The following is a 9,175-nucleotide window of genomic DNA, read 5'->3' as shown; positions in this document are numbered from 1 at the left end:
CCCGCTTCTGGATTTTAGCACACACACCTAAATTACTCGTTTCTCCTCTGGAACAGATTTTCTTGGGAACACGCAATGGTCCCATTCCTTTCCATGCCGTTCCCCAATATGTAGCCTATTGACTGCCTTTTGGAACTGTTGAGAATTCTCCTGAAAGAGTTGGGACACCTTTTCTCTCCTAGAGAGAGCAGAGCTGTGGACGACTTCCCTGAAATGCCAGCCCGCGGCCCTTGTCACTTGGAACTGGGAAGTTCTAAAGCAGTTGTCTTGTTTTCCTCCATGAGGTTCCCTGGGGTGGGACCTGCAGAAAGGGCATGGTGTGGACAAGACCCCTCCCCGGCCCCGCCACATCCCCCTTCCTCCCCCCCCCCCGAGGCACTGCAGGCCTCCTCCCCATAGCTATCAGGAAACTGGACGATGACATGGATGTGACATGGTTGATGAATCTGAAAGCTGAGGCAATTGGGGGGGGGGGGCTGTGAAGCAGGGGGCAGGTGGCCAAACACACTCCTAGTGCAAATAGACTGTGGGGAGGAAGGGAGCCTCCTCCAGGGAGCGGCCTGTGTCCCAGGACTGCAGGCACCCGTCCTGTGCGATGTCCAGGCAACCCGGGCCGCACACTGGGGTGGTGGACATGGGAAGGGAGTTTGCATGGTTGGGGTTTGCCACCCATCTTCTCCCCTGAAGGGTCAAGAGCACAGGTTGGGAGTGGGGTGAAAGGAGGTGACACGGGACCTGGCCTCGGGGCACACAACTCCCTGTTCCACGCAGAAGCCACGCGGGTGGGTGCCCCGGTTTCCTCACATTCCAGATGGGGAAAACGCGGCATCTCCTGCTGAGGAAAGGTTGAAATACTGAGCAGAGGTTAAGGTGTTTTCTGTTTTTACTGGAGACTTCTCCGTGTCATTAATATGCTAATGGAAATTAGGACTCTCCAAGAGAGATGTGGATGGCATCTTCCAAACTCGTTTTATTCATTTCTCACATAATTATTATGTTCATATGTATGCAAAGCACTGGTGAGGTGCTTGCAGGATCTTGCCTGAAAGGGGCAGAGCTGCCTGCACCCCTGCAGGCTCTCAAGGTAGAGGGGGAGGGAGGGAGGAAGGGGGAGGAAAGGGAGAAGGGAGGGAGGGAGGGAGGGAGAAAGGGATGGAGGGAGGAAAGAGGGAGGAGGAGAGATAGAGAGAGAAAAGGAGGAAAGGGAGAGGAGAGGGAGGAAAGAAGGAAGGAGGAAAAAGGAATGAAAAGAGGGAAGAGAAAGGAAAAATAGAGGACGTGAGAGAGAATGGAAGGAGAGCAGAAGGAAGGGAGGGAGGGAAGCAGGGAGGGAAGGAGAGAGAATGCACTCTGGTTCTGTGTCCGTGGAAACTCAGAGGCTTCACAGGGCTCATGCTAATTACACTCTGCTCACCAGTGAGACACGCGGTTTCCTGCGTCTACCTCTCGGGGTCCTCATTCCTGGTCTACCTCTCGGGGTCCTCGGTGCTTCCGGCTCCCATTCCGTGGTGACTGGTGATGTGGAGTGTCCTCCAGGCCTAATGGTTACTTTGGATCCCCTCGTGCACAGCGTGACCGCTCTCCCCTTTTGCTCATTTTTCATTGTCTTCGTAAGTGCTTAATGCGTGGCTGTTTACTTTTAAGTTCTAGAATTCCCTTCTGATTTATTTCTGTAATTTCCAGTTCTCTGCCAGAATTCCATGTCTTGTTCTTAAATTTCCTGCACTTATTCATCACTGTGATGTCATCTGGATCTGCCAGAATTCCATGTCTTGTTCTTAAATTTCCTGCACTTATTCATCACTGTGATGTCATCTGGATCTGAAGCTCTCAGCCTCTGTGGATCGCCCTGCGTGTGTTTCTCTTGCCTGTTTTTCTCTTGGTGTTCACTTCATTGTGGACGTGGAAGGTGGCTAGCAGGGCCTGGGGGCGGGGGCAGATCCCTCTGCCCTTGAATTCTGTCTCCCAACACGGAAATGACAGAAGCTGGGCCTGGCTTCCCCATGGCCTCACCACAGCTTTGTCGTGGTTTTCAGTCACCAGCCACAGGGGCCACAGAGCATGGGGAAGGGAGCCCTCCGTTATCCCGCCTGCTTCTCTCCTCTTGGAGGTAGGAGACAATGAACTATGACCGCCTTTCCTAGGTCCTGAGTGGCCGGCCATGTTGGCAGCTCCATATCCCGTCTCCCTGGCAGCCCCGAGTGCCTCCAAGACAGGAGCCGCCACCCAGCTCTGACCTCTCCCTCTCTTCCTCTCCACTGCCTTTTCTCAGATCAGCAAATGCTTCAGATAGAAAAGTCTGGCCAAGTCCTTGGCTCATTCTCAATCTGGACTGCTTTCTGGGACTGTGGCAGCACCCATGCTTGCTACCTTGGTTGCTCACAGATGGCTTTCAATACAGTTTGGTTTTGTTTGTTCTTGTTTGTTCTGGGTTTGGGGTTTTGGAGACCACCTCTCACTGTGTAGCCTAGCTGCACCTTGAATTCTCTACCCCGCCTCCTTAGTCTCCTGAGGATTATAGGTGTGAGCCACCAAACAGGCTTCTTGAAGATATTTTCCCTGATTTTATGACATCAAGACGTTTTTCTTTTCTTTTCTTTTCCCTCCCTCCCTCCCTTCCTTCTTTCCTTCCTTCTTCTCTTCCCTCATTCCCTCCCCCCACCTTGAACCACAGAGCCACTTCTGGCCACTTCTGAGTAGTTATTAGATATAAGAGTCTCTTAGACTTTCTTGTTCAGGCCATCTTTGAACCTTGATCCTCAAATCTCAGCCTCCCGAGCAGCTATGATTACAAGTCTGAGCCATTGGCTACTGACAAGACATTTTCCATGGAAGATTTTCCATTAAAATTTTTCCTTCTCTGACCTGTGAGAAAAAGGCCATCTAAAACAAGCTTGTCTGTCATTCCTAGGTGCAGAAATCTGGATGTCCAGTGAAGAACCAGACAATGGGGCAGTCACTGAGACTGCCTCTGTGAGTAACTGACAGGAGTCAGGGGGCCGTGCCATCCTTGCAGTGAGTTGGAGGGAGATTAAAGGGATACGTTTGGGACAGGATGAGCTGGAGATTGTGGCCACATGTGTAGAGATGAAGCCTGCACATGTAAGCAGACAGATATGGAGTCTGGCTGAAAGAACCTGAGTGAGTTTGCAAATGTGCAGATTGGGCTGGAGAGGAGGGCTGGGAATCTGAGAGGGGTCTGCCTGGTGAGGTGAATATGGCATCACAGGCACAGAAATGTTAGCAGAAACCACAGAGCGGCTCTCCTCAGATCCACCTGAGAGGAGAAGAGCCTCAAGGTCCCAACTGCTTGGGGCCCCAACACCTAGACTCAATGGAGCTGAAGAGAGGTGGGAGAGAAAGAGAGGGATAACAGGTGCAGGAGAAACACCACAGCACATGTGGTAGAGGTCTGGGCAGGAAGCCGTGGGGAGGACTTAGCTGAGTGAAAGGGGGTCAGGTAGGAGGAGGAGTCTGGGTGGCAGTGTGCAGTGACACAGAAGAAACCCTAGATCTAGGCATCGTTCAAAAAGGAGGTGGTGTCCGTGGAGCCCAGATACGAACGAAGCATAAAACCTACGATGGTACTGTTTCTTTCATGCTGTTCTTACGTGCTTTTTGGTGGTACTGCGATTTGAACTCACGGCTTTACACTTGCTCAGCGGCTGCTAATGTTCGAATCACATATTCATGTTAGTTTTTGCTTTAGTTGTTGTTTTTTGGACAGAATCTTGCATGGCGCAGGGCAGAGGCCGTGTCTGTTGGTGGATCCCCTCTTCCAGCTTCCCCTGTCTTCAACACCCTTCCTTAGTGGCATACTTTGACTCCTCATTCCTCAGAAATCTGAGATCCTCTTGAGCTGGCCCCGGGGGGCAGTGGCCCCTGCTGCCAACCAGCAGTGGGCTGTCAGGCCAGGGATAGCCTGGCTGGCTCCTCCCTCCGGACCCATCTCTGCCAATGGCAGTTCCCCTGGTGCCAGCCTCACGCTCCTTCCTTTTCCCGGTAGTAGGATGGCACCACAGCCTGCCTCTCGTGGACTCGCTTCCTCCCGTTCACAGGTACTCAGAAACCAGATTGGTTCTGGGCTCCCCTGAGCACCCTGTATCGAGAGTGAGGATGAAACTCTTGGGTCACCAGATCCTATTATCCTCCTCTAACCCGATCTCGGAACTGGGCCGAGCTCAGCCCGTTCCCCATGGTGCCCGCAGGCAGACGCGTTTCTCTTTCCTGAGACACTGTTGACTTGCGAAGAAGCTGCTGGAAGAAGGAAAATAAATCACTATGCATGTTGGGGAAGTTTTCCCTGGACCCAGGTGTGGGGCCAATGCTTCATTCTGGAGACCTGGGTCTGGGCTGCACTGATGTGTGCGATGTGGTGAGGGCCCAAAAGCAGGGGTCACTGTGGCTGGGTTCGGGGGAGCACTGGGATGCACTGGTGAGGGGCCGAGGACGGGGGTCAGGTCAGCTCACCGGGCTGTGTTGCTGACCGTCTAAAGCGTTGCTGGGTTTCAGACATCAGTGGGAGAATGGACTTACCTGGTGGTCATGGCGACGGGGCCTCAGCATTGGCAGATGGAGTCTGTCCCCATCCTGAGGCCTCTTCCCTGAACATGGGCCACACGCAGCCTTCCTGCTCAGCCTCAGGAAGGTGAATGCAGGGATGACCACGGGGAGGCGTCACCCCCAAGGGGCAACTTACAACACAACGAAGACTTCAGGGAATAAGTCTCCCTTTTCCCCACTCTGAAGAAATACTTGTGAGTCCCTGCAGGGGCTCCTAGAGGAGGTGAGGGGAGAGGAGGCTGATGGCCTGCCAAGTGGGTGGAGTGGCCAGTCCCGAAGCTGGAAAGACACCAGGTACACTCGAGGAAAACCCAGCTGTAAATGGTGAAAACCCAACCAGCAAAGAGGACCTGCACGTGCAGTGGCGTGGCACTGGGCTTCTTGATCCTGGAGCCAAAGCCAGAGCGTGCCGGGAAATGTACACAGCCACCCCAAGGTCTGCTGGTGGCTCTGGAGTGACCAGAATAAATGCAGCCTTAGCGGAGCCCCCGTCAGCACCCCTCTCCATCTTCCCACCTGACTCCCCCACAGCCTGTCCTGGCTCAGAGGCATGATTAGATTTGCATTTCCGAAAACAAACCTGCCCAACAAAATGCTCTGGCTACACGTGGCAGAGCAGGTGACTGGCCCTCCCTTCGCAATGGGAGATGGGAGGGTGGAGCTCACACCACGGTGGTCTTGTGATGAGGGGGTGAGGATGACCTTGACAGGATTATGGGGTGGGAACCATGTACTGTCAGACCCGTCAGTATATGAGACAGAAAATGCAACCCAGGGTTGTTTGAGGACATAGTATGGTGCTCTAGTCTGGGATACTTTTTGACCTATTTCTCAGCATGCACGTAAGGTTACTCATGACCCGCTTCTTGAGCTGCACCTGGCGGGATTTTCCAGTGAAACAGAATCTACGACGTGGACACACATGGTGATGGCGAGGGGTTGAACTCAGAGCCTCATATTTCTTCTACTTACTCAATCCTGTGAGCCATGCTTCCAGCCGAGCTTTTTGTAGTCTCTCTCTCTCTCTCTCTCTCTCTCTCTCTCTCTCTCTCTCTCTCTCTCTCTCTCTCTCTCTCTCTCTCTCTCTCTCTCTCTCTCTCTCTCTCCCTCTGTCTCTCTCTCTCTCTGTCTCTTCTCCCACCAGAACCCTCTTAGAAAGCTGCTTTTAAGGCACCCCTGAGCTCTGATCAGAGCTGGCAGGCTGGAGGCCCTGGCAGAGCTGTGCCAGTTCCCTAAGCCACCTGCCTATAGACCAGCGAGAACGGATGTTTGTTCAAGTCTGAAGATCCCTCCGCTAGCGGGGACACCCACTTTTTAAGATGAAAACCTGAGTTGCTGCTCTGTGTATGCCTTCTAGTGATTAGATGTGGTCCACACACACGTTGGAGTGTCATCTGCCTTGCTCACGTCCACCCTGAAAACACTCTCAGAAACCTTCAGAAAGGTGTTGGATCACATCCTGGCACCGTGGCCCATCCCATGGGTCACCTGGCCTTGACCACCAAGTTGCACCATTAATCCTTTTGGCAAATACCTGCAAGCTAGATCCGAGTGTTCCCGACTCATTGCGGGAGCCTGGATGCTAATACTGAGCGTGGCTGCCTCTCTCCATCTCCACCGAAGCAATGTCCCCATGGCTTCCGGTGAGCAGGTGCTCAGTCCAGAGGCAGGCCCTTTTCAGCAGCCAGTGAGTGACAGGCAGCCCGTGGAGGCGGGACATCCTGTCACCAGGCCCCTTCTACAACAAGGCACCAGCCATCTGTCCTGGGGTCTAGCCTGGGCACCCTCCTGGTTGTGTGGGAAGAGTTGACCAGATGTTCTCCGGAGATCTCTTCCTGCTCCAGGCTTTAACAACACCAGCCCTGTATTTCTTCTGGATCAGCAGCTGCTGGTCCCATTCACATAATCTAATTCGAAATTCTGTCTCTCTGGAACACGGGCGGATAAATCTGCCCAGGCAGAACAAAGGAAATGAGATGGGGGCCTTAATGGGAGGTATTGTGGGTGTTTTCAGACATGGAAGCCAGAAATCTGTTCACTCATGAGGGCTCTGGCCTCTCATTTTGAGGGAAAACAAGAAGAACAAGCTGGGTACAGAGAACATAAATATTTTATTTTCACCAACCTTTCAATCTGGGCTGAAACCAATGTCACTGTGAGACCCTGCCTGCCTGCCCCTGCCTTGCTCATGGAGAGGGGTGTGAAAGGTTTACCACGGCAACTTACCTGTTTGGAAGGAAAGGAACTTGGAGACGTACCTTTAATTCTTGTTTTGGTTTGTTTATGAGGTCGGGTCTCAGCCACTATTTAGCCCAGGTTGGTCTCAAACCTGAGATCTTCCTGACTCCGACTCCCAAGTGCTGGCATGATGGGAAAAAGAAAAATCGTCAAGCCTGGCTTTTTAAGATTTTTTTTTTTTCTGGAACTTTTAAGGAAAAGACATCATCTCCTTCCAGCGGAGGTACAGGAGTTGACCAGGAGGGACAAAGGTCCCTCACCCCCCGGGGGTCCTGGACCTCACACGTGCCAGTGTTTGCATCTGGCTGTGTCTGGAGAGCAGCAGGTCAGTGACCCCAGGCTCCAGGGATGCTTCCATCAGGCACCCATCCCACCTGCCTGGCCACTTGGTGCTGACCCCAAGTGGCACAGAGCTGTCCCACTGTACTTTCAGTTGTCTTGGGCAGCCACCATTGTCCTCTTTTAGGTCCTCTTGGGAGGTCCATATGCAGGTGACAAGGGACTGTCCCTGGAGGGGTAGCTAGCTAGTGCTGTGGGGGTCCCCCTGGGACATCACATACAGCCTGTGAGTTCCAGATGCTTGGGGGGCAGACTGGGTGTGCCATCCCTGTGGGTGGTCCTGACCTCACAGCCCTGGAAGGAGCTACTCCTCCCCTTTCTCCCTCTCTCCACCTACCAGCATTGGCAATCTGCAGGCCAAGGCTCCCAAGGCACAGGTCCAGACCAGGCCGGCTCATCACGCTGCACCTTCCACAAGTCTAGAAAACCATCCCGCGAGGACCCAGACCTGATCTCCTGTGTCACTGGACCAGGGAACCCTGATGCACTCCAGGGACCAGGACAGGCACACTTCTTATCTCCTCCCCCGCCCCCAACCTCTGCCAGTGCCACCCCAGCTCAAAAACAGAATTCACCTCTGGATAGAGCAGGTGATGCCCAGCCCCCCCCCCACACCCTGTACCAGAGCAGGAAGGGGCTCCGAGGGTCAGCGATAGATCACTCACCCAGCCAGAGGCCTCTGCAGACCTGGACACAAGTGAGCTTGGACTGGACACATTCGGAGAACTTGCTTTGTCTTGGTTGGCTGAGGTCAGTGGCTCAGCCACCCACGGCATCAAGCAGCTTTGAGTAAATCCTCTTAGCGGACAGGGAAGGTGGTGGGGAGAGGTTGCCCTTAGCAGTGTTCTGGAAGCTGCCCTCGCTCCCAGACTTGACATGCTTCCTTCACGTCCGGCTGGGCCGACACAGCCCCCCATCTACCCACAGCCCCCCCATGCCCTGGAGCCTCCTCTGGCTGTTGGATGCTGCATGTTTTGCCATTCTGGTAGGTAGGGGTAGGAAGTGGTTTCCTGCCCTTCCCATAGATTATTAGGCCAGAGAAGCTGAACCCCAGGTTCCAGGCTGCCCAGGAAACGGGCGCTGTTTGTTGTCTGGTCTCTCCTGCCATGGCAGCTCTCTAGTCCTAGCTCAGCGACATCAAGCAATTGCTTTTCCTCCTCATTTCTCCTGCCCACTGCTGTTCCAAAACAGTGTGACCACAGGACCTTTCCATTGGCTGTTTGTTCCTGTGCCCAGAACATTCTCAACTAGATAGGGTGAGAATACCATCTTGGGCCCACAGCTGCCCTGCTGCTCCCAGAAGTTTCCCAGAGCTTGGCCATTCTCCTGCCCGTGCCCCGGGTCCTAGAAAAGCTATTTTCTTCATCACAGAGGGCTGAGTGGCCACTTACTTCTAGAACTATCTCTGAGTGCCCCATTATCTGCCCTCCATCACCCTGTCCCCAGGAAGCCCCAGCAGAGAGCTCCAGAGGGCTGGGGTGGGGTATAAGTCACCTGGATCCCAAAGAAAGAGAAAAGGACACATGACCTTCACGGGAGCTCTGGGACAGTGCGTGGAGCAGGGAGGTGTCTGAGCTGGCTGCACCCCTGAGGCAGTTCCCGGTCAGGAGCTCACTTGTGCCATCGAGGACCTCGCCCTCCTGCTGCGCCCAGGGGGCCTGTCAGCATGAAAGAGCCCTGCGGTAGGAGCTGCACTCGGAGTCCACACCACTTGTCTCTCTGGGCCATCCACACATCCGTTCCCTCAATGGCCCTGCCCCTGGACTCCATCGGATAGCTGGGCTCAGGGAGAGAAGAGAGGAGTCTGGGGCTATTTGCGAAGCCTGGGGCAAGGCCTGCTCTGCATCACTGAGGGAGACAGCAAACACCTGACCGTCCCTCTAAACCACTGAGTCCACAAGTGGGCACCCTCGGGTGGGTGGGCCTGTCCATCCTCGTCCATCCTTGAGGAGAGCAAGCTGCGGTACAAGCAGGAGCTGGCCAGGGCTCAAGGCCGGTCTTGAAGTAGAACCCTCAGCACAGCTGGGGGCCTTCA

Source organism: Megascapheus bottae, chromosome 6 (genome assembly GCF_031878675.1).
Source record: "Megascapheus bottae isolate mThoBot1 chromosome 6, mThoBot2.hap1, whole genome shotgun sequence".
Classification (NCBI taxonomy): Eukaryota; Metazoa; Chordata; class Mammalia; order Rodentia; family Geomyidae; genus Megascapheus; species Megascapheus bottae.
Note: the sequence above shows the minus strand (reverse complement) of the source record.